The sequence below is a fragment of the Solanum dulcamara genome, chromosome 6, assembly GCF_947179165.1.
Source record: "Solanum dulcamara chromosome 6, daSolDulc1.2, whole genome shotgun sequence".
In the NCBI taxonomy this organism is placed as follows: domain Eukaryota; kingdom Viridiplantae; phylum Streptophyta; class Magnoliopsida; order Solanales; family Solanaceae; genus Solanum; species Solanum dulcamara.
Window position 1 is genome coordinate 64,661,732 of NC_077242.1, and position 25,936 is coordinate 64,687,667.

General features: G+C 35.2%; 1 pseudogene; it reads left to right on the forward strand.

The window, feature by feature from the left end:
• The first annotated feature begins 21,931 nt into the window (after positions 1–21,931).
• Positions 21,932–25,662, forward strand: LOC129891264 (G-type lectin S-receptor-like serine/threonine-protein kinase At4g03230; annotated as a pseudogene).
• Positions 25,663–25,936: the final 274 nt, after the last annotated feature.

The window sequence follows — 25,936 nt, forward strand, 5'->3', positions numbered from 1 at the left end:
TCACCCTCTTAACTCTACTTGTAGCAGTACAAACTGTTGTTGAAGAAGTATGCTTGCTTGATGTTATTGATGCAGGTTGACTTAATGTTGTTGGTTCAGGTTGGCTGGATATTTTTGGTTCAGGTGGGCTACTTCCTTGTGAGCTTTGACCAGTAAATTGTGAATTATGGCTAGCTGCTTCTGAACTTTGAAGTTCATTAAAAATTCAACAAGTGATTAAAAAGACACAAGCAAGTATAAATTATGTTATCTTGTAATATCTTTTGTCACGACCTTATTGTTTACACATGGAATAAGTTTGTTTCACCCCTTGTTTAGATATTTTTCCATACTTTTTTCTTGGTTCATCTTTGCTCTTTCTTCTATTTCTTGCAGGTCGCCAGACATTGGTTTAGGTTTAGGAGGTTCAATCCTTGAATTGTTAGTTTCAGGCCACATCTTCATATTTGAAATTGGTTGGATGAAATGACTATAAGTCTTTAAGAAGGTATCCTTCTTATACCAATGATCCACAAGAGGTTCAGGCTCCTGTTCTATGTGGCACAAAGTAGAAATAGCATGTTGGCATGGAATGTCTCTCAGTTGCCAAGTTCTACAACTACAAACTCTATTAGCCAAGTTAACTGTATGCCTATACTCCCCTTCTCTAATCTCAAACCCAACATTAGTATTTCAAAGCACCTTGCATGTCCTAGACTTTTTCTTACTTTCCTCTAAGATAAGTCTAGCCATAGGTGCAATATTAGATATCCAGGTGTTGACAAACTTAATCATATCCATAGTTCTAGTCATTATCTTTCTCCTAATTTCCTCCAACATGGTTATTATAGATTTATGTATACATGATAAGATCCATAAGTTAAAGGTCTCACACATGTTATTTTCAACCACATCACATTTGGAAAGCTCTTGAAAGAATACCCTAACCCATGACACGTTTGGATAATGCAATAAATTAGTACAAATATCCTTACCAAGTTTGCTCATTTTATGAAGCTTCTCTTTGAACTTTACTTCAAAACTTGCCTTTGAACATCTCCAGAATTATTTTCTCCTTTCCTCTCCCTTCCAAGTTTGATTCCAATTAGATCAAATATATCTAGCACACCTTCTAACTTCAGCATTTGGTAGCAGTTCATCAACAACTGCATGAAAAACCTGCAAAGAAAACAAAATGCAATTCAATACTTAATAGATAATTTAGTAGCTTTAGCAAATATAATAGATAATTACCTTTTGCAGATCTGCCATCACAGTAAGACCCTGTCCAGTACTCAACTACATGTCCTCTTTCAAGTAATTGATAAAGAAACTCCAACTATGCTTAGTTTCCTTATCTACAGCTGCCCAGGCTATAGGAAATATATGATTGTTTCCATTCTTGCCAACTGCTACTAGAAGCTCACCCTTGCAAGCACCTTTTAAGAAATATCAATCAAATCCTATTATTCTTCTACATCCTTCCTTCCACCCTTCAATACATCCAAGCACACATAGAAGTATACAAACAATTTTTTTCCTGGTGCAGTTTCTCTATCCATTCTTACCCAAATAAAACTACTAGGATTGATCTATTTTATAACCTCAGCATAATCACATAATCTTGCAAATTCCATATTTCAGTCATCCATGGATTCTATAAGAATCATAAGCTTTGCCTTGAAACAAATGGTCCTACCCACATACAATACTAACTTCTCCCTGCACAATTCTTGTATTTCCAAATCTTTAAGGATGGTTGTTTAGTTATTTCATCCTTGAATTTGTTTGCTAGGAATTTACTTGTACATATTTTTTTCTTATTTGATGGAGAACGTTTATGTACAGGATGATAGTTCTAGATCAAAAAGTTACCAGAATCTCTATCAATTGCACCATAATACAATCATTTGTATTTTTCTTTGAATTTACATTTAGCACTCACTCTATAAGTTTCATTAGGCTTTAACTTAATCTGATAATTGTATTCTACTGCATAATTTGTCAAAGCCTTTCTAAATTGTTTAGCATTTTTTAAAATCATTCCAAGCTCAAAAATAGCAACTTCACATTCATCATCATACCTGACCTTTTTACTCTTCCTCCTTCCTGGTTGATCAACACCCCTAACAGCTTCTACATCTAGCACATTTGTGCTATTATTGTTGACACCGAATTTTGACCATCTACAACGCAAATTAGCTGTCAAATTTCTTTAAATTTTGAACATTTTGAAATAATTAGCTTTTATAAAAAAAAAAAAAATATTTTCATGTTATTCTTAACTATTTTTATCTTTTTATAAATTTTAGTATAATATACATATTTCTATATAACTATATCTTTGATTACTATTTATGTAGTTATTCAAAAATTATCTCAAAAAGATTTTTTTTTACTAAACAATGTTAGTTAGGTTAGTTTAATTATATTTTGTATTTTTGAATTTTTTTAGTCTTCTTCTATAAAATAAAAAGAAAAAAAAAATCCTACTCTCCCACATCGAAAATCCTTGAGGGATTTGGGGTTTTTGGAGCCTATATAAAGGCTCATATTCTTTTTAAGAGAAGGAGAAGGGAGAGGTTTTCTTTAACCACTCCAAAGTTGGAAATTTTCTTAACTTGATTAGGATTTTGGACTCTTGTCCCAAGGCTAAAAGTTGTGAAAATTTCTAGCTTTCAATCTATATTTTTTTTCAAGGAAAATAGGAGATTTAAGTCAAAATTTAGGCTAAGAACAGTGTTCTTAGAACATCAAACCCACGAAGGTTTGAGTCTAAATTTTTAATTTTTCTTTTTGTGGATTGGAGCTCCGTCAAGATCTTAGGTGGTGGTGAAATCGTCTTCCGCTCGTCGTCTTAAGTCTCGCTGCCCGAAAAAAGGTAAAATCTTTTCTTAGCTTTATTTTATTTAATTATTTCATATTATTTCATGTTTTATAGTTAGTTGATTTGTAATCTTGTTTTTCTTAGTTAGCATGTATTAAGAATAACTAGATTAGTGATAAAAATTCCTTATAGTTAGCATGTGTTAGGATTAATTAGCTAGCATGTGTTAGGATTATCTAAAGAAAACATTTAGTTTTGTTCATTATTTTTTCAAGTAGTTTTCCTCGACAATATAGATTTTTATGTTTTCAAAATCTTCTTTTAACATAATGTAGATAATAAAATATGCTTAAGTTATATTTAGTTAGAACCTTCATGGTCTAATTGATTTGATTCTTTCTTTAAAATTGAGATAGTTAGCATGTTGTTAGTCACTTATAGGGTGCCCATCAATTTAATAACTCAAAATGCCATGATATATTCCTTGATTTAGTTTAAAATGAGTAAATGCTTATGTAATTTTATTTTTGGTGCATGTGATATCAATTCGAGTCAATCTTTTGGAGTTCATCCTTTCATATCGTTGAATTTTGAGTCTCTTATCATCTTGATCAAATGACTGAAAATTGATACATGAAAAAAAAAGGTAATATCCATGATTTGAATATTGATATTGAGTTGTATACACAGAATACAAGTAGAAAACAGTGCCGTATATACTGATATACAGTGTGTATACAATTTGATATAAAGAAATAATGTTATATACACTGTATATATACTATATACAGTGTATACGCAATGATATATAGTATGTGCAGGGGAAACAACACTGTATATAGTGTTATATACACTTTATATACATTTTATATACACTGTATATAGTACGTATGCAGTGATATATAGTAGATACAGGGAAAAACACTATACATAGTGTATATACAGTAATATGAAGCAGCTACAAGGAATAAAAACTATATACAATGTATATACAGTCTGATACACAGTGATATACAATGATATACAGTGATATACAGCATATGCAGGAAACAAACACGTGGTATATGGTGTATATACAATTCAATACAGTGTATATACAGCTGCGATATATAATGAAATTGGGCTTAAGACCCAAAATGCAGATGGCCCAATAACTTAGTCTAGACGTACAGAAACTAAGTGTTGGACCAAATTTTCATACTTTATTTCATTTATATTTCATTCGGGTTGTAATAATTTATTTATTTATTTACGTTTGTTTATACTAACGTAGAAGTTGATTGGTTTGATTTAACTTAATTGAATTCCCCTTAGGATAAACCAATTCATGTTAATTTATTCTTAAAATGATTTTCTACATTTACTTTATCATTGATAAACTTTTTACTTTTATATATATATATATACATGTATATTATAATCAAATGTTTAAGTTTTATCACATTTTTTTCTACAAAATAATTTCAAAGTCTTCATTTCTTTTTAAATTAATATTTCTCAAAGTTAGTCAAATAATTTTTAAATCGTTGGATAACCGCATGTTAGCGGCTATTTTAAGTGCTAAAACCTTCTTAAAATAGTAATATAAACCTCGTACCCTTTTTCTCTAAATTTTTAAGACTTAAATCTGTTAGAGTCTTTTAAATTAAGTTTTCTTAATTTCTTTAAAAAATTAAGTGGCGACTCCTCTTTTACTAAAATTAATTTTTTTCTAAAAAGATGAAATTAATTTTAAACCACGTCCATTTTTCGACATAACAGAAATGGCGACTCCACTGGAGACTTAATTAGGTTCTAACCATTAGATTTGACTAACCTACTTGACTAACTATTCAGGAATGTAATAATTAGTAATTTATTTTCTTTATCTGCGCATTAAATGCTTAAATTATAATTTTCTTTCTTTATTTGCGCCTTATATGTTTAAAATTATAATTATTGAATTGTCATCACATGCGTTAATTCCGCCAAATGGCAAATAGTTTGCATTAGGATTAAGGGCAGTTACGTAGTCACCTGCGACTGTTCCTATAGAAAATAACCATTACTTCTTGAATTAATAAATGGGTAGTTGGTTCGTGGTCGTCCAACGCCGTTTAGCGTAGAGCGAAACTAAATCCCTATTTAAGCATTGGCCTAAGTTGACCTAACACCCAAGGCGTGTTTGGCCCATTAGAAAGACCACCTTGAGTCCTAAAGGCCTATGGCCCTATCGGACATTCATACTTATCTGCTTAAATTTGAAGGTTTTATATGTCGTTTGGCAAACCATTGTTCCTTGGGTTGGGAGTTTATTTTAGTAGCTTAGTCTAGTAAGAAAGGGACCTTTTCAAGTTGCTATTTTATCCAAAAAAGGTTGAGGTTGAGAAGTCAAAGGATTTTCCACGAAGGCTTAGTTAGGATGGTACCCCTACGTGGGACTGATTATTTATATCCCTTTTCTCCATTATGTATCTCCATTCAGTTTATTAATAACATTTGTATAAATATAAGTTTTGGGGCAATGGAATGTTTCAAATGATGCTATACATCCTTCAAATCGTTAGGCCTACCCTTGACACAAAAGGATCACATATCTGTTTAGAACACACAATAACTGTTTATCTGTTATATGTTATAACTGTTTGAGTGAATGCGTTGCTTTACTTGAAGGCACTCTAACCCACTCTTATCAAGTCTCTACCAAGTCACAAATATCAAAATCCCACAAAGCACAAATATCAAGTCACTATCGAAAGTGCGACCAAATGCTTCTACAGTCTTTAGTTTCACCACAAAAACTCAAATTTGACTTTCAAGTCCTAAAACTTACTCTCTCCTCTCAAAAAGGGTTGATTTATCATCTCGAGTCGGGAAAAGTATTGAGCTTGTCAAACTACGTAGGCTTGGCATCTTCTTCGTGAGATACATAGGCAGTCTTTCAAGGTTTGACCTATATCTTTTAAAAAACTTGTTTTTCCCCTTCATATTTTCTACAAAGAGATACCAATATCACATCAATAGATGTCGAGAGGCAACCTTGAAATATGCAAGAATTTTTTTGATTCAACGCAAATCATCTTTCTTGATACACAAAACCCTAAATTCGATAGGCAAATTCCTGTCTATTTTATCATTTTTCAATACTCGTGGGTTACCTTATCTTCAAATAAAGCAACTCTTATGTGTTTATCTTACCCATGTGTGATATTTTGCATTATCTGTTATAAATGCACACTGACATGTTTGCCTTTTGAGTTATTTTCTGTACAGGTAGTTATAATTGATCTGTATTGACAATCTGGACGAGCATCCATACTTCACGAGATCTAAAGTGCCTGAAGAATCCTTCCCCGATCAAAATTCAATAATAGAAAAAAGGAAAATGACTGGCAATAATAAGGACACTAGCCTGACTGAGATTGTTGTAACGGACCCTGTCGTCATTGAACAAAATGAGTTGATTGCACAGTTGATGCAACAGATTATCGAGATGAGGGCTGAGATACAGAAGAATCGAGATTTGTCAAACTTGGTTATCGCCGCCAACACATCGGTTCCGAGCAAGGGAAGGTCTCCTCTCCATCTTCATCCTCAAAATCCTCTAGAAATCATCCCAAATAATCCTCATATCGTTCCAACTCAGAAATCACCAACCATTGATTTAACCACACCTAACCCACATCACTCTAGCTCATAATACCAAGAACCACCGCCCTCATAAGACCTAAATGCCAATAATTCTCAGACATTCCTCCTATTTCAAGGATCAAACGTCAACAAATCCCAAGCGTTCCCTCCCTTTCAAGGCCCAGACATAAATAATTCTCAAGCATTCCCTCCCATATACCACACTCCTTATCAAAACGCTCAAAACCCACCTACCACTTAACCCCTACATCCAAAAACCACTTTCTATATTCCAACACAACCGGAATCATATCCTCCTTACACTACATATTCCGAGCCTGATCACAATAAGGAGAAGGAGAAGGAGTGGAGAACCAAAGAGGAAATAACCAAGCAGAGTATGAAAGAGAAAATTGTAAAAGCTATGAAAGAGTTTCACTATACCCCGGATATTGTTGGGTTGAATTATGAAGATCTGTGTATCCATCCAGATCTGGACCTTCCGGAAGGGTTCAAAGTACCTAAATTTGATACTTTTGGAGGAACCGGGAATCCTTTGGCTCATTTGAAGGCATATTGTGATCAACTCATAGGAGTTGGGAAGAATGAGGCTTTATTAATGCATCTCTTTAGCCAAAGCTTAAGTGGAGAGGCCTTGGAATGGCTCACTTCCCAGGAAATGAAACAATGGTCTAATTGGAACACGTTGGCTAAAGATTTCATCGAAAGATTTGCTTATAATGTGGAGATTGTTCCCGATCGTTACTCTTTAGAAAAACTCAAACAAAGGTCTACTGAAAGTTATCGAGAGTACGCCTACCGTTGGAGAAAAAAGGCTGCCAGAGTTCGACCTCCCATGACTGAAAAAGAGATTATTGAAGTCTTTGTACGCATTCAAGAGCCTAAATACTATGAAAGAATGTTGTTGCTCGTAGGAGCAAAATTTACCGAAGTAGTCAAAATTGGTGAGACCATCAAAGACGGTCTTAAGACCGAAAGGATTACCCGTGTAGTTGTTCAAGCTGGGTCCTCAGGTTTGTTCAAAAAGAAAAAAGAAGATGTGTCATTTATTTCACATGCGCCTCATAGAAGGACACAAATATCGTCTAATTTTAGCTCCAGAAAAGCCTCACCCTCCAAAACCTATCCCCCATCTCCACAAAATATCTACCCAATTTTCTACATCCAACCAAGTTATCAAACTACGCCTCTTAATTACCTACCTCCACACTATCAAAATGCTCCTCTTGACTACCAAACTCTATAATACCCAAATTACAGAACGTCAGCACCTACTCATCGAAATCCTCTGAACTATCATCAAGTTCCTCCACCTCCACAAAATAATTATAACTTTTCTCGCCTAAACCTTGAGAATAAATCCTCTTGAGTCTTTACTCCTTTGATTGAGACCCGAACACAACTTTTTGAGAGATTAAAAGCGGCTGGCATGATACAAACAATCGACCCAGAGAACATCAATGTGAATTCCAAACTTTATAGACCATATCTTTATTGTGCTTATCATTCTGGAGGTGCTGGACATATCACCGAAGATTGCATCAACTTGAAGCATAAAATTCAAGACCTAATAGATCAAAAGGTTGTCACTATCCAAACTACCAGTCCTAATATCAATAATAACCCCCTTCCTAATCATGGAGGGGTGACTATTAACATGATTGAAGTTGGAAAAGATTGGAATACAGAAAAGCCGATAGTCCCAGTCAAACCTGACAATTTTGAAAAGTCTTTTCCTCATATGCATCAGTCATTTTCAGTGCGAAAGTCTGCCAATAATGTTAGGTTTGGGAGAAAGAGTCAGTGATGCTGTGATGATCGAGACGTTAGGCATACGAAATGCCAAGGCAAAAGAATAAGTGTCTAATTGGACCTACAATCCGCTCTTGGTTTCTCGCTCATCTTGATAGATAAAGACAAATTTTATGTTATTTTTGAAAAGCCGGTGGTAGTCTGGATACCCACCATTTATGTCACATTTGTGTTGTTATGCTTTAATTCCCCTCGTAATGTTTTGAAAAAGGCAAATTGGTCTAGGACCATGGCCAAAGTTTTATTTCTTTATTTCAAATGAAAGACCTCTTTATTGCGAAAATTCATTTTAAATACTTTACCTTCATTATCTAACGGTCTTTATTTATTTATTTTAGTAAAAATAATTTAAAACCTGTCAATATTATGTCATGTCACAAGCTGAATGATCAAAATGAAGTGAATAATGAGTTCAAAGAATGTAATGAGACTGAAATCGTTAATCTGGCAGATGACAAATGTGTCAAAGAAACCAAAATTCATGTCCATTTGACAAAGACTCAGAAGATGCATCAATTTTCTTTGACAATACATCAATACATTCATGTGATGATATATCACGGTTATACACTGATTTGTCTTTTACAAGTTGTCGATCAACTCAAATGTTGTCAAGAGATACATTGTTTAAAAATTTAGAATTTTCTTTTGCATCTTTCCTTGTAATTGCATCATTTGCTTGTAATCGTTTATATGCTTGTTTGTTTTAAATTAACCATCCCATTTTGATAATGAACTACGTTTGACCTGAATTCTCAAGAATGAGATACGTAGGCGGCCTATGTCGGCTTCGGTCGCCCATTTATCTATTTTCAATATCCTTTTTTGATGTTTGAACTACGTTTGACCTGATTCCTGCCTCAACGGGATACGTAGGCGCCACAATAGTTCGGTCATATCTCCCGTAAATAGAAACTGGGACAGAATTTTTGAGAGGGACTCAAAAATTTCAAAGATGATCTTTCTACAGAAGAAGTCAAGACTGAGGTGCATCAAAAAGCTACTGGGACAGAATTTTTGATAGGATCTCAAAAATTCTACAAATCTCTTATTGGTAGACATCTAACTGGGACAGAAATTTTTGAGGATGACCTCAAAAATTTTATCCGATATCAACAGGAGGTTTTTACTCGACTTCAAGTTTAACGTTGGCCTCAAATAATCCCCTACATTGTTGGAAGGTCAATGTCAACCTCAATAATCTCTAGCACCATCAGAGTTCAGAGTCAAAACTTTCTAGCTATGTCAGAATTTCCCAAGAATCCTTAAAAAATTTGTGAACAAGATATTAAGCCTGCTCAAAGCTTCGGATCAAGGACGTTCATTTAAGTTATGCGTGACATGACATCTGGCAGTGACCCTTTCCAAATTGCTTTTCAAAAAACTAATCTTTCTTAAAGCTTTTAATACACTAAACATTTTGCATGAATATATTTTAATCTTATATCTATCGAGAAGTGGGGAATCAGAGCAAGCGATCAAAGATAGAAAGACAAGGAGAAAAAAAATGGAGAATTCAACACAGATCAATTCATTCAAAACTAATAATTTTTCTGTGGATGCAGATTATATAAGATCACCATATCCCTCTTTTCAGCAAGTACAAAGAAGTTAAAAGAACAAAGAGTTTTCAAAGTGATAATTTTGTCACCAGGATTCATCAGACGAAAAAGAGACGTTCAAAAAATGAACAACAATCCCTCGTTCAAATCTCCAGCAAGCCATAAGCCACAATAAATATAGAGTGTTCGGAAATGAGCATGATATTCACACACTAATGTCAAAGTGATCAAGCACTTTGTACATATTTTCAAGAATTTTCCCAAAGATTTTTGCTCAGTCGTTAGTTAAAACGATAATGTGTCTATTATTTGTTTTCTTTTGAGTGCAGAAAAATGCAAAGGATCTACTTTCAATGCAAGCGTCCATAATGACGTCAAATTATATTCTCCATCCTCAAAGATGTCTAATGGGCACGTATAATGCCGCATACAATGATATAATACAATATACAATGATATGATGTCATATACGATGATTTAATCCCGTATACGATAATATTATTTTTTCATATTATATTACCGGAGGTGGTAATATCATTGCCAAGAGGGTCATTCATATTTTATTATTCGTATCATATTACCGAAGGTGGTAATATCATTTGCCAAGAGGGTTATTCATATTTTATTATTCGTATCATATTACCGAAGGTGATAATATTATTTGCCAAGAGGGCCATTCATATTTTATTATTCATATTATATTACCGGAGGTAGTAGTATCATTTGCCAAGATGGCCATTCATATTTTATTATTCGTATTATATTACCGGATGTGGTAATATCATTTGTCAAGAGGGTCATTCATATTTTATTATTCGTATTATATTACCGGAGGTGGTAATATCATTTACCAAGAGGGCCATTCATTTTTATTATTTGTATTATATTACCAGAGGTGGTAATATCATTGCCAAGAGGGCCATTCATATTTTATTATTCATATTATATTACCGAAGGTGGTAATATCATTGCCAAGAGGGCCATTCATAATTTATTATTCGTATTATATTACCGGAGGTGGTAATATCATTGCTAAAAGGGCTATTCATATCTTATTATTTGTATTATATTACCGGAGGGGGTAATATCATTGTCAAGAGGGCCATTTATATTTTATTATTCATATTATATTACCAGAGGTGGTAATATCATTGCCAAACTAGTCATTCATATTTTATTATTCGTATTATATTACCAGAGGTAGTAATATCATTTGCCAAGAGGGTCATTTATGTTATAATACCATATATGATGATATAATGCCATATACGATGCCGTATACGATGATATAATACCGTATGCGATGATGTAATGCCGTATACAATGATCTAATACCGTATATGATGATATTATTTTATTCATATTATATTATCGGAGGTGGTAATATCATTGCCAAGAGGGCCATCATTCATCATTCATCATTGCCAAGAGGGCCATCATTCATAATTCATCATTGCCAAGAGGGCCATCATTCATCATTCATCATTGCCAAGAGGGCCATCATTCATCATTGCCAAGAGGGTCATCATTCATCATCTATCATTGCCAAGAGGGTCATCATTCATCATTGCCAAAAGGGCCATCATTCATCATTCATCATTGCCAAGAGGGCCATCATTCATCATCTATCATTGCCAAGAGGGCCATCATTCATCATTCATCATTGCCAAGAGGGCCATCATTCATCATTCATCATTGTCAAGAAGGCCATCATTCATCATCTATCATTGCCAAGAGGGCCATCATTCATCATCTATCATTGCCAAGAGGGCCATCATTCATCATTGCCAAGAGGGCCATCATTCATCATTCATCATTTATCATTGCCAAGAGGGCATCATTCATCATCTATCATTGCCAAGAGGGCCATCATTCTTCATTCGTCCTACTGATGGATATATCAATCTATATCCTACCAATGGATCTCCATTTGTCCTATCGATGGACACACATATTTGTATTCTACCGATGGAACATCAATCAATATCCTACCAATGAATCTACATTCGTCCTATCGATAGACACACATATTTATGTCCCATCGATGAAATATCAATCTATATTCTATCAATGGAGTAACATATATCCTACCGATGGAATATCATTATCCTACCAATGGAATATCATCATCCTACCAATGGATCTCCATTCGTCCTACCGATGGACGCACATATTTATATCCTACCGATGGAATGTTAAGTTGGATCCTATCAATAGAATATCATTATCCTACCGATGTAATATCATCATCCTACCAATGGATCTTCATTCGTCCTATCGATGGACGTACATATTTATATCCTATCGATGGAACATTAAGTTATATCCTATCAATGGAGTAACATACATCCTACCAATGGAATATCATTATCCTACCAATGGAATATCATTATTCTACCGATGGATCTCCATTCATCCTACCGATGAACATGCATATTTGTATCCTACCGATGGAACATCAATGGGTCTTCATCCTTGCGATAAAGCATTATCATTCCTATCAATGGAATATCATCATCATTAATGGAGCACTATCATCCTATTGATAGAACATCATCATCATTATATTGCATCATATCTATCCATCATCTACAGTATAAAATCAAAGGAAATTGAAGTCAAATGTTCCAAGAGATGAATACGTACCGACATGTAACGACACTACCTCTTTATTTGAATTATATTTTATACTAATGGATTTTGTCTCAGTGTTTGGCGAGATCATCTAAGAGGATAGATTCTCAATTAAACCACAGGTGCGGATGACATCAAGAAGGATGCAGCACAACGTGGAACTTTTTCTTAGCAGCGAACTAAGGCATAGTCCGAAGAGGAGTATCAAACTCTTAGAACACGAGTTGGAAGGTGAATTCCACCACAATAAAACCACACCCCTATCAGAAGGCATTTGGATATTTCTTTGAGGTTTATCAGTTTCTGTTTTGCATCTGAAAAATTTCGACTCTCACCATAAGCAATTTTTCAATCCGAGTGACAATGCACCGAGAACTATGGAAATTATGTCCTTGTAAGTCTTAATTATGGGTGTGAAGCTAGCCACATTCATGGCTAAGAGGTTGCAAACCTCTTTTTCATACTCGATTCAATTGTCACTCCTCACAACTGAAGGTTATCTCAGCATAAGAGATTTTCTAAATTTAAGGATATATAGGCGAGCTCGATATTGAAAACTCGACTGTACTCCAATAAACTTCCTCATCTCATTCTCAAGAATTCTGGTTTCTCCATAATTCGACGTTAGGATAACTTTTGTATTCTTTCAAAAATCATGCCAAACCTCCTTTTGGAAAGCAGAAGATATGGCCGGTCAAAATTTGATTTGTCAATTTTCTTTGCTCAGGATCTCTTTCATCGACCCTACTCAAAGAAAGAGACAGCTGTTGACACCGAATTTTGACAATCTACAATGCAAATTAGCTGTCAAATTTTTTTAAATTTTGAACATTTTGAAATAATTAGCTTTTATAAAAAAATAAAATATTTTCATGTTATTCTTAATTATTTTTATCTTTTTATAAATTTTAGTATAATATAAATATTTCTATATAACTATATCTTTGATTACTATTTATGTAGTTATTCAAAAATTATCTCAAAAAGATTATTTTTTTTACTAAACAATGTTAGTTAGGTTAGTTTAATTATATTTTGTATTTTTGAATTTTTTTAGTTTTTTTCTAAAAAATAAAAAGAAAAAAAAATCCTACTCTCCCACATCGAAAATCCTTGAGGGATTTTGGGTTTTTGGAGCCTATATAAAGGCTCATATTCTTTTTAAGAGAAGGAGAAGAGAGAGGTTTTCTTTAACCACTCCAAAGTTGGAAATTTTCTTAACTTGATTAGGATTTTAGACTTTTGTCCCTAGCCTAAAAGTTGTGAAAATTTTTAGCTTTCAATCTATATTTTTCTTCAAGGAAAATAGGAGATTGAAGTCAAAATTTAAGCTAAGAACAGTGTTCTTAGAACATCGAATTCACGAAGGTTTGAGTCTAAATTTTTAATTTTTCTTTTTGTGGATTGGAGCTCCGTCAAGCTCTTGGGTGGTGGTGAAATCGTCTTCCGCTCGTCGTCTTCAGTCTCGCTGCCCGGAAAAAGGTAAAATCTTTTCTTAGCTTTATTTTATTTAATTATTTCATATTATTTCATGTTTTATAGTTAGTTGATTTGCAGTCTTGTTTTTCTTAGTTAGCATGTATTAAGAATAGCTAGATTAGTGATAGAAATTCCTTATAGTTAGCATGTGTTAGGATTAATTAGCTAGCATGTGTTAGGATTATCTGATGAAAATACTTAATTTTGTTCATTATTTTTTCAAGTAGTTTTCCTCGACAATATAGGTTTTCATGTTTTCAAAATCTTCTTTTAACATAATGTAGATAATAAAATATGCTTAAGTTATATTTAGTTAGAACCTTCATGGTCTAATTGATTTGATTCTTTCTTTAAAATTGAGGTAGTTAGCATGTTGTTAGTCACTTCTAGGGTGCCCATCAATTTAATAACTCAAAATGTCATGATATATTCCTTGATTTAGTTTAAAATGAGTAGATACTTATGTAATTTTATTTTTGGTGCATGTGATATCAATTCGAGTCAATCTTTTGGACTTCATCCTTTCATATCGTTGAATTTTGAGTTTCTTATCATTTTGATCAAATGATTGAAAATTGATACATGAAAAAAGGTAATATCTATGATTTGAATATTGATATTGGGTTGTATACACAGAATACAAGCGGAAAACAGTGTCGTATACACTGATATACAGTGTGTATACAATTTGATGTAAAGAAATAATGTTATATACACTGTATATATATTGTATACAGTATATACACAATGATATATAGTATGTGCAGGGGAAACAACACTATATACAGTGTTATATATACTTTATATACACTATATATAGTACGTATGTAGTGATATACAGTAGATACAGGGGGTAAACACTATACATAGTGTATATACAGTAATATGCAGCTGCTACAAAGAATAAAAACTATATACAATGTATATAAATTCTGATACACGGTGATATATAGTGATATACAGTGATATACAACATCTACAGGAAACAAACACGTGGTATATGGTGTATATACAATTCAATACAGTGTATATACAGCTGCGATATATAATGAAATTGGGCTTAAGGCCCAAAATGCAGATGACTCAATAACTTAGTCTAGACGTACAGAAACTAAGTGTTGGACCAAATTTTCATACTTTATTTCAATCATATTTAATTCGGGTTGTAATAATTTATTTATTTACTTACGTTTGTTTATACTAACGTAGAAGTTGATTAGTTTGATTTAACTTAATTGAATTTCCCTAAGGATAAACCAATTAATGTTAATTTATTCTTAAAATGATTTTCTACATTTACTTTATCATTGATAAACTTTTTACTTTTATATATATATATATATATATATATATATATATATATATATATATATATATATATATACATGTATATTATAATCAAATGTTTAAGTTTTATCACATTTTTTTTCTAAAAAATAATTTCAAAGTCTTCGTTTCCTTTTAAATTAATATTTCCCAAAGTTAGTCAAATAATTTTTAAATCGTTGGATAACCGCATGTTAGCGGCTATTTTAAGTGCTAAAACCTTCTTAAAATAGTAATATAAGCCTCGTACCCTTTTTTTCTCTAAATTTTTAAGATTTAAATCTGTTAGAGTCTTTTAAATTAAGTTTTCTTAATTTCTTTAAAAAATTAAGTGGCGACTCCTTTTTTACTAAAATTGATTTTTTTAAAAAAAAGATGAAATTAATTTTAAACCACGTCCATTTTTCGACATAACAATTATCACTATCAAAGTCTGAGCTATCAATATACTCTTTATCTCTTCCTAATCTGCCAACATATCTGTCCTTTTTATTTCTTCTAATATCTTCAAAGCCTCTATCAATACCAGCTTCACCTATTGGTATTTCTTCAGGTACTTTCTTTTTTCTTCTAAGATTAAGATTTCTTTTGTTTCTCCTTTCAGTTCTAAGGAATCTCAATTCTTCATCAACATCTGAACCAGCTTCATCAGGAGTGACATTTATATCTGAGTCACTACTAGGCAGATCTGACTCAACCTGAGCCTCATTTACATCTGAAATAACCCCAGTCTCATTCACATCTAAAACAACCTCATTCTCCACATTTCTATCAATATTTACATCCACAGATTCATCAACAGAGGCTGGCCATGCTAAAAGACCAAGTGGAGTTGGCAATTCCTCTAACTCATCAATTTCATAGACCACATAGACATGGAGGTCATCACTATCTATTAAGTCTTTCACATAGTCTAACAATTGAATATTAGAAGTAACTTGGACAAATGCTGTAACACCCCTCAAAATGTTTCCCTAAGATTCAGACCCTTCTTGTATTCGGATAGGGTCGAACTCGAGTATTGTGGAGCATTTGCATGAGTAAGATGAGTCATTGAGAAATTTAGCAGCGTTAGAGGTGATGTGGGGTCATGAAGGACTCCTAGGACCAAATCAAATCCAAAAGATTCGTCGTGGCTAAGTTTGAGGAGGAGCTCGCATAAGGGGTTGACTTCTAACAACCCTATCTTTTGAAAGACGACAATCTGGGCGGCCCACGATCCATCAAATTAAAGTTCGTCGAGTCTTCTTTCCAACGCCACCAAGAATGTAATTTTTGGAGTTCAGAGTCGAAAGATATGGTGATCCTAAGATGAACTAGCACAATAGAGATTTTCAGGCCTAGGTTGCAATTGTTCGAAAACTGGGCTTGGCGCCGCAGTGGCGCGACGCGCCATTATCGCGCCAGAAACATGCCTCAGTAGTTTAGGCTTTGGCGCGGCGCGCCACTATAAGGTGTGTAGGTTTTTTCAAGCCAATTTCCAAAACCCAGAAAATATTGGCCTAGGCGCCGTAAGGGCGCGACGTGCCACTATCGTGCCAAAAATGTGCCTCAGTAGTTTAGTTCTTGGTGTGGCGCGCCACTACGAAATGTGCAGGTTTTAGGCGTAATCAGCCTGACGCTGTAATGGTGCGACGCACCGCTATCGCGCCAGGTGCATTTTTGCCTATTTTCCAGAACTTTTGAGAAGGGGCAATTGGGGAAATTACCCAAATTATATATGTATCACCCTATACTATTTTGAGATCATATTTTCAGCCCCCACTCTTTCTCTAAAAAGCCCTAGGAGTTCCTCTCTCTCTCTCTCTTCTTCTTCTCCATTTCCAACAAGAAGAGTTCCAAGAGCTTCAAGATTTGAGTCCTCCATTGAAGACCCAACATCAAGGTTTTCTCCAAGTCTTCGCTAAGGTATGTAAGGCTATCCACAACATGGGTTGAGTCCACCCATGTGCCCTACTCTTGCTTTGAGGTTAGATGTCCATAAAAAAATGGAGTTTCTTGGTAGGGTTTATGCTTGAATGAGTTTTGTCCCCTATTTATTTGATGCTATACGTGTCGATGTTGTTGAGCTAAGAAGTTCCTAAAACCCTAATGTTAGTATGAGTTGATGGAGATGACTTGTTATTATGTTTTGTTGATCTCTTTAGCCATGTGATTATGTTGCTTAAGTCAATTTCCTTAAATGTGTTGCTCTACTTGAATTGTTGAGCTAAAGTCATAGAGTTGTGATGAGTCTTGAGGAGATGTCATAAATGCTTATCTAAATGAGGCTTGATTGAGTTGATTTGAGGATGGAATTGACGAGTGGACAAGGTCCTAAATGAGACTTGCCATTATGACTTAATTGAGTTGAAATGAGAACCGAGTTGATGAGGTGGCAATGTACCACACGAAACTAGCTGTGAGGGCTTATTTGAGATGATTGGAGGAGATTTATGAGCATGGAGTCATGAGAGGAGTATCGAGCACCGAGGCGGGTGAGAGTACAGTCCATACTCAAACCCCAGAAACTACGCCGCCAACGTAGGTAGGGATGGAACCGTTAAAGTCGGATGCTTCCTGTGGGATCGAACCGTTAAAGTCGGATGTTTCCCATTTTATTGTCCTGAAATGATAGGACTTGACTAATCGATGGTATCCATGATTAGGGAGGCGTTCATGCCCTGGCAAGGTATGGACGGACGTGGCAACGACGTCTAATTGTTGTACTATCACTGGCTCATAAGTGATGGTTGTCGGATAAGAGAAACTCCCATTTAGGTCTTGATAGTGCTCCGAGTCAGTTGAGTTGAGTGGCTTATGAGTTTGTCCTGTCTAAACTATCTCTTGTTAGACTTAGGGCATTGGAGTGAGTTGTTATATGCCTATGAGTTAGTCCCGTCTAAACTATTCTCGTTAGACTCAGGACACTTGAGTGAGTTGTCATGTATGTATGAGTTGAGTCCCTGAGTTGATATTGATGTTTGTTTGATGTTGTTTCATCCGGCCATTTTACATACTCGTACATTCCCTGTACTGACGCCATTTGGCCTGCATCGTTTCATGATGCAGAGACAGGTACTAGAGTTCATCAACCGGCGCTCCGTTGAAGATCCACATACACTTCCAGCCAGTTGGTGAGCCCTCCTAGTTTCCGGAGGATATTGAGCTTTCTTGTATAGCTTGGTTGTCGTTTCCTTTGTTTGTTGTTGGTAGCCATGTGCTTGTCATTGACACCTTCTAGACTTTGATAAAGGCTTCATAGACTAGAGTGTGGGCAAGTCGGATTGCTATTTTTGAGAAGTCTTGTTATATTTACTTGATGAGTTGTTATGATTGAATCCTCCTTTGAGTGAATGCGATTGAATGATAGTGTGACTGAATCAGGTGGTTCGCTTGAAGGCCAGAAATGGCTTTCGAGTGCCGGTCACGTCTAGGGTACCCTCCCGGGGCGTGACAAATGCATTGCTAATTTCAGTAAAAACCTTTCATATTTATGCATCCAAGGTCTTTAGTGTATGAAACAAACTCGACAAGTCTAAAATGATCTTTATCAATTGCAATGACAAATACATCTATTTCTCCTCTGTAAGTAGGGTTAGGGTTTGCGATAACATTACCCCATGATGAAAACATGTCAATATATAGTCGTTCATATCTCAAAAAGAAGACCCCCAACACAAGAAAATACCCAAAAGTCCCTTACTTTATCGGTGCAATTTCCAAAAAAAAACCTAGTTACAGAATGCTAATAAAGAGAGTGGAAACAACTAGAACATACAACTTCTTCAAGAATGAAACATACAAACACAAGAAGTAGTTGATAGAACCTTCGATTTCTCCAATGTCAAAAGGCCCGATAAAATAGCAATCTCCAACACTTGATTTCAACCTTTAAAACTAAAAATTGGCAACATAAACTAACATAATAGTTAGTACTAACTAAGAATTGAATGAAAATCAAGAAAGATTGAAAGTTCATATTCTTACCTAGGGTTTTGATCGGAGAACTGAAGCCGAGAAAATGGGAGTTGAAAGATCAACTTTTTACCCTTTAAATTTGGAGCTAATATGACGTGGAAAGAATAATGAGTTGGCATGATATAATTGGCCAACTAATCCATGTGGACGAAATTGTAATACACGCGCTTGAGTTCAATAACAGATTATTTAAAAAGTGTCAATATGACACTACAGACCCCTACATAAGGTGTCTAAAATTAACATCTCCTGATTTAGGTGTCTAAATAAAAGTTGGTGTCAACTGTAGGGGGTCACCGATGAGTTTTAAAGAATAAACGTGTAACACACTATTACTTTATAGTTCAATTACGTCATATTGATATATTATGAGAAAGATGCATATAGAAAAGACATGTACAGAAGTCCTAACAAATAAATCGACACTTACGAAAGATTATCAGATCTCTCAGACATAGACAATATGATGGCACTTTGATTCTATTTTATAACTCCTAAATATTTCTAATAAAAATTTTATGCAGCCAAAAAAGTATTATTTTTAGATAGCAAAATATAATGTCAAACAGGGCTACACGTGTAGCGTTGCCCAGAGACTAGTTTTTAAAATGAGTTAAAGACTTTAATGAGTTAGAATACACTCAATTTTAAATTTTTTCATGCCCAACTCCTAAAATTCTGGAGGGATCACTTGTATTTGAGCTCTTTTAACAGCCCTATGCCCAGACATTCATCAAGATTGATATTAACATACAACAACAACTCAGTGAAATCCCATAGCATGGGGTCTGGGGAGGGTAGAGTGTACGTAGACCTTACTCCTACCAAGGTAGAACGGCTGTTTTCGGGAGACCCTCAGCTCAAAAGAAACATAAAAAGAAGTCAGATAAAGCTAATAAGTTCAAAGAAATATGAGAAAGCAAATATCGAATAACACAAAAAATGAAAGCGACACAGATAAAGTGTAGTGGAGTAGAGTAGAGTGGAGTAATCAAAGTACAGAAGTACAAAAAGTAATATAGAGATAATAACAGAATTCAAAGCACAAGAAATTCTAGTGCGCTAATGTTCCTACTAATACGGAAGACTAACGAGACTATGTACTAGCCTTCTACCCTAATATGGGTCCTCCACATCCTCCTATCTAAGGTTATGTCCTCATTTAGCTGAAAATGCGCCATGTCCTGTCTAATCACCTCTCCCCAATATTTTTCGGTCTACCCCTACCTCTTCTGAAACCATCCATGGCCAACCTCTCACATCTCCGCACTGGGGCATCTGTGTCTCTTCTCTTCACATGTCCAAACCATCTCAGTCGCATTTTCCGCATTTTGTTTTCTACCGAGGTCACCCCTACCTTGTCCCGAATAGCCTCATTTCTAATTTTGTCACTTCTGGTATGCCCACACATCCATCTCAACATTCTCATCTCGGCTACTTTCATCTTTTGAACGTGGGAGACCTTAACTGGCCAACACTCTGCCCCATATAACATAGCCGGTCTAACCACCACTTTATAGAAATTGCCCTTAAGTTGTGGTGACACCTTCTTATCACATAGCACATCGGAAGTGAGCCTCCATTTCATCCACACTGCCCCAATACGATGTGTGACATTCTCGTCAATCTCCCCGCCGCCTTGCATGATAGACCCAAGGTACTTGAAACTACTTTTCTTTTGGATGGTCTGGTCATCAAGCTTAACTTCCGCACTAACCTCCTGAGGTGTCTTGCTGAACTTGCACTCTATGTATTATGTCTTGTTCCTACTTAGCTTAACCCCTCTAGATTCCAAGGTATGTCGCCAATCCTCCAGCTTAGCGTTAATTTCACTACGAGTCTCATCGATCAGGACTATGTCGTCTGCAAAAAGCATACACCATGGCACCTCACCTTAAATTTGTCGCGTCAATCCATCCATCACCAAGGCAAATAAAAATGGACTAAGGGCTGATCCTTGATGCAACCCATCGCGACTGGAAAGTGCTCTGTGTCCCCTCCTACTGTCCTTACCCTGGTTTTGGCACCTTCATACATGTCCTTGATCACCCTAATGTACGTCAGAGGTACACCTTTAGCCTTCAAACATCTCCATAGTATCTCTCGTGTCACTTTATCGTAAGCCTTCTCTAGATCGATGAATACCATATGCAAGTCCCTCTTCATCTCCTTATACTGCTCCACCAGTCTCCTCATAAGGTGGATGACTTCTGTAGTTGAGGTCCCGGCATAAATCTGAACTGGTTCTCTGAAATAGACACGTATCTCCTATCCCTCATCTCCACCACTCTTTCCCACACTTTCATAGTATGGCTTAGAAGTTTGATATCTCTATAGTTATTGCAGTTCTGGATATCCCCCTTGTTTTTGTATAGCGGAATCATTACGCTCGACCTCCATTCTTCGGACATAGTTGCCGTCGTAAAGATGACATGGAATAACCTAGTCAGCCACTGCAAACCTATCGAATTTACGCTCTTCCAAAATTCTTCAGGGATTTCGTCAGGTCCGAAGATCGATATTAACATATGGAAGAATAAAGAAAAGTACAATCAGACTTTTGATCTTTAGACGAAAGATATTTTTCAAAAACCCAAAACAGAAAATTCTGCTTTCATTTTCTCTTTCTTTTGACAACCACTCATTCGACCAACAAATTGTGCAGAAATAATTAATGTATGTTACAAGTTAGAATAATCAACATATGTTAGCAATAAAAAAAGGAACTTGTTTGACTAGTTTCATGTACTCCAAAAGAAGAAAAATGTCCTTCCATGAACACTTGCACTCCTTATTTTCTCTCATTCTCTCAGTCATCAACTTCTCCACCATGGAAATGAAGAACAATCATTACCTTCTACTGCTCTTTTTATGCTTCAGTATCAACAGTAATCTCTGTCTCGGAAGGGACAGCATTTCTGCGACTAAATCTCTTTCTTTCAGCGAAACTCTAGTCTCTTCAGGAGAGATGTTTGAGCTTGGTTTCTGCAGACCAGGTAACTCTTTAAAATATTATCTAGGTATATGGTACAAGAAAGTTATTTTATCTCAAACAGTAGTTTGGGTAGCAAATAGGGATAAACCACTTGATTATGGTGCTGCTAAGTTGGAAATTAGTCAAGGCAACCTGGCGATTCATGATATAATTCAAGGCATAGTTTGGTCAGCACTTGCTGAAAACATCAATCGAAATATTTCAGTTACTGCAGTTCTTCATGATAATGGAAATTTGATTTTGAGTGATGTGTCAAAGGCATCAACGCCCTTACTACTTTGGCAAAGTTTTGACAACCCAACACACACATTTTTGCCTGGTGCTAAGCTTGGATATGACAAACGTACACAACGAAAACAGGTCCTGGTTTCATGGAACAATTTGAGCGATCCAGCACCAGGATTGTATTCTCTAGAAATAGACCCAAAGCATGCCCAGTTTGTTATAAAATGGAATAGGACTACAGAGTATTGGGAAAGTGGTTCATGGGATGGCCACAGATTCAGCTCAGTGCCTGAGATGACGTCAAACTATATATATAATTTAAGCTATATCGACAATGAGAATGAGTCATATTTAACCTATTCCCTTTACAATAGTACAATCTTATCAATATTTATCATGGATGTCTCGGGACAAACTCAGCAACAAACATGGCTCGCTAATGACTTTGGTTGGAATCTATTCTGGTCTCAACCAAGACAAATTTGTGAGGTTTATGCTAAATGTGGGGCATTTGGAGTTTGTCATGAAACTATTCCAACCTGCAATTGTTTGAGTGGTTTCAAGCCAAGATCAGATACAGAATGGAATTCTAATGATAACTCTGGTGGCTGTGTAAGAGACCAAAAGGTGCAGTGCAATGCAATTATTGAAGACAGAGATAGTTTATGGATAAGTTCAACTATGAGAGTACCTGATTCTCAAAATTCTAAAATAACAGTACAGGAAGCCACACAGTGTCGATCTGTATGTTTCTACAATTGCCATTGCACTGCTTATACTTATGATGGTTCCGGCACCTGTTCCATCTGGACAGGGGATCTGTTCAATCTGCAACAACTCAGCTTAAATGAGAGAGAAAGGACCATATTTGTCAAGCGTGGTTCACCAGAAGGTTAGAATAGCATAGTATAACATAGCTTGATTCTTTATTTCACCATGGTACTCTGTTTGCACTAATTCTCCTTTTCCTTTTCCTTTGTTGAGGAGTTTGTTGCGCAAAGAATCTTTAAAAAGTATTAATGATAGGTTCGGAGGTCCACTGAATATTTGCTCAAAGTCGTTCAATATCTAACATGGTTTTGGCTTTCTACTTTCAGCTCCAACTAAAGCTAAGAAATCCATGAAGCTAAAAGCAATCCTTTCGTCCATAACAGCTTTGACATGTCTACTCATAGGCAGCTTTAGCTACATTTACTATAGAAGAAGAATGGACACATATATCTCACTGGCACAAAGCTGAAGGAGAGGCGAAAGTATTGATGAGTGAAAACAGTGATGAAGCTATTGATGTTCCATACTTTCACTTGGAGACCATTTTGGCAGCTACAGACAACTTCTCAAATGCACATAAGCTTGGACAAGGAGGATTTGGTCCTGTTTACAAGGTTAAAATTTCATTCCTACATCTATGTGGGCTGGCATGGCCGCATTTACATATAGTAATGAGATGAAATAAAATTTGCAGGGTATCTTTCCGGGCGAAAAAGAAATTGCTGTAAAAACGTTATCAAGTCATTCAGGACAAGGCATAGATGAATTTAAGAATGAAGTGACTCTAATTGCAAAGCTTCAACATCGAAATCTGGTGAGGCTATTGGGCTATTGCATCAACGCAACGGAACAAATATTACTTTATGAATATATGCCGAATAAAAGTTTAGATACATTCATATTTGGTGAGTTAGCCTTATTAAGTTCCTTATTCTCAAAGTCGTGTAGTATTATTGACATACTAAACTTTTTCATGGTAATGGTGCAAGATGGAACACTAAGTCAATTATTCGATTGGAAGAAACGTTATGACATCATATTGGGCATTGCACGGGGTCTATCTTATCTTCACCATGATTCACGACTAAGGATCATTCATAGAGATTTAAAAACCAGTAACATTTTATTAGATGAGGAGATGAACCCGAAAATTTCAGATTTTGGCTTGGCAAGGATTGTAGAAGGAAAAGTAACAGAAGCAAATACAAAGAAAGTTGTGGGGACCTAGTAAGTACAATATCCCTTCCTTTCATTTATTTCTTACAAAAGGAGCTTGGGATAAAATATTATACTCAATATTTTGTTCACTTTGTAAAATCTAGTGGCTATATGTCTCCTGAATATGCACTGGATGGATTGTTTTCCATCAAATCAGACGTATTCAGTTTTGGAGTAGTCGTACTTGAGATAATCAGTGGAAGAAGGAATACAGGATTTTATCAGTCAGAAGAAGCCTTAAACTTGTTGGGCTATGTAAGCGAAGAAACTTACCATGACTTAAATATTTTATCTTCTTCTTAGCTTTGTTTCTCTGATAGAAAAATTATCACAGGCATGGAAATTGTGGACAGAAAAATCTGAGATACAATTAATAGACAAGTCATTACTAGAATCATGCAACACAAGTGAAGCAATAAAATGCATGAATGTTGCTCTCGTGTGTGTACAAGAAGATCCAAGTCATCGTCCTAATATGTCAGATGTTATTTTAATGCTGGGAGGGGAAGGTATTAACCTTCCAACACCTAATAGACCAGCTTTTGTAATAAGGACGCACACTTCTGGCACATCTTCTTCTTCCTCCGATAAGAGATACATCGTATCCAACAATCAGGTGACGATTACAGTTGAAGAAGGACGTTAGCAGTAATAGTGAAGCCATTTAATTCGCATGGAAAGGGCTAGGGGTGACACTAGGACTTAAAAATGAGCCATATTGTACTCGTTTTATCCTAGTTAACCACTACTTTGGTCTTAAAAGAGTCTACGGATCATCGTGCGTTGGTATTTGGTCAAATGTCCTCTTCTCTATAAAAGTAAGGACAAAAGGTGGAAAATGTAGGAAAAACTTTCAAGTGTTTGTACTCAAAACATATATAATTTTTCTTTAGAATGTAATAGGCCTTAGCAATCAAGTACAAGAGTAATTCGATTATTCTTGATGACTTCAAATGTATAATAATTCAAATTCTTATTAGCAGTGTAATTTTTCTTTCTTATTCAATATGCTATTGGCCCAACAACCTCCCCCAAAAGAGAGAAAAATTTGTCCAAAATATGCAGGAAAAAAGCATTGATGAAAGAAACAAAGGAGTTGCAATTGAAGAACAAAAATGCAAAACAAAAGTCTGAAGTATTAATCAACAGAATGTGCAAAGAAAAGGTTGATTCACTATTGCATAGGCTTTTCTAACAAACTGTGTTTATTTAAAGCCACATTGTTGAAACTTCTATCACTAGCTTTTTCTGCAGTCCTGTTTGCCCAGTATGTGTAACAGATATAAATTAAGTTTCTTCCCATTATATGCAATGAAATTTAACCTAAAAGAAACTTTGGATTAGTTCATGAATGAGGTTCTTAATTTAATTGAAGATCTAAGAAATGAGCATAAACGAGACCACACAACTCTTACATTTCATAAAATCAATTTTCGTCTGATTATTTCTTTACGTCTTTAGTTCAAGTGATGAAGGGTCTTGTAGAGAAAAACATAACATAGTAATAAAAGTAACAAA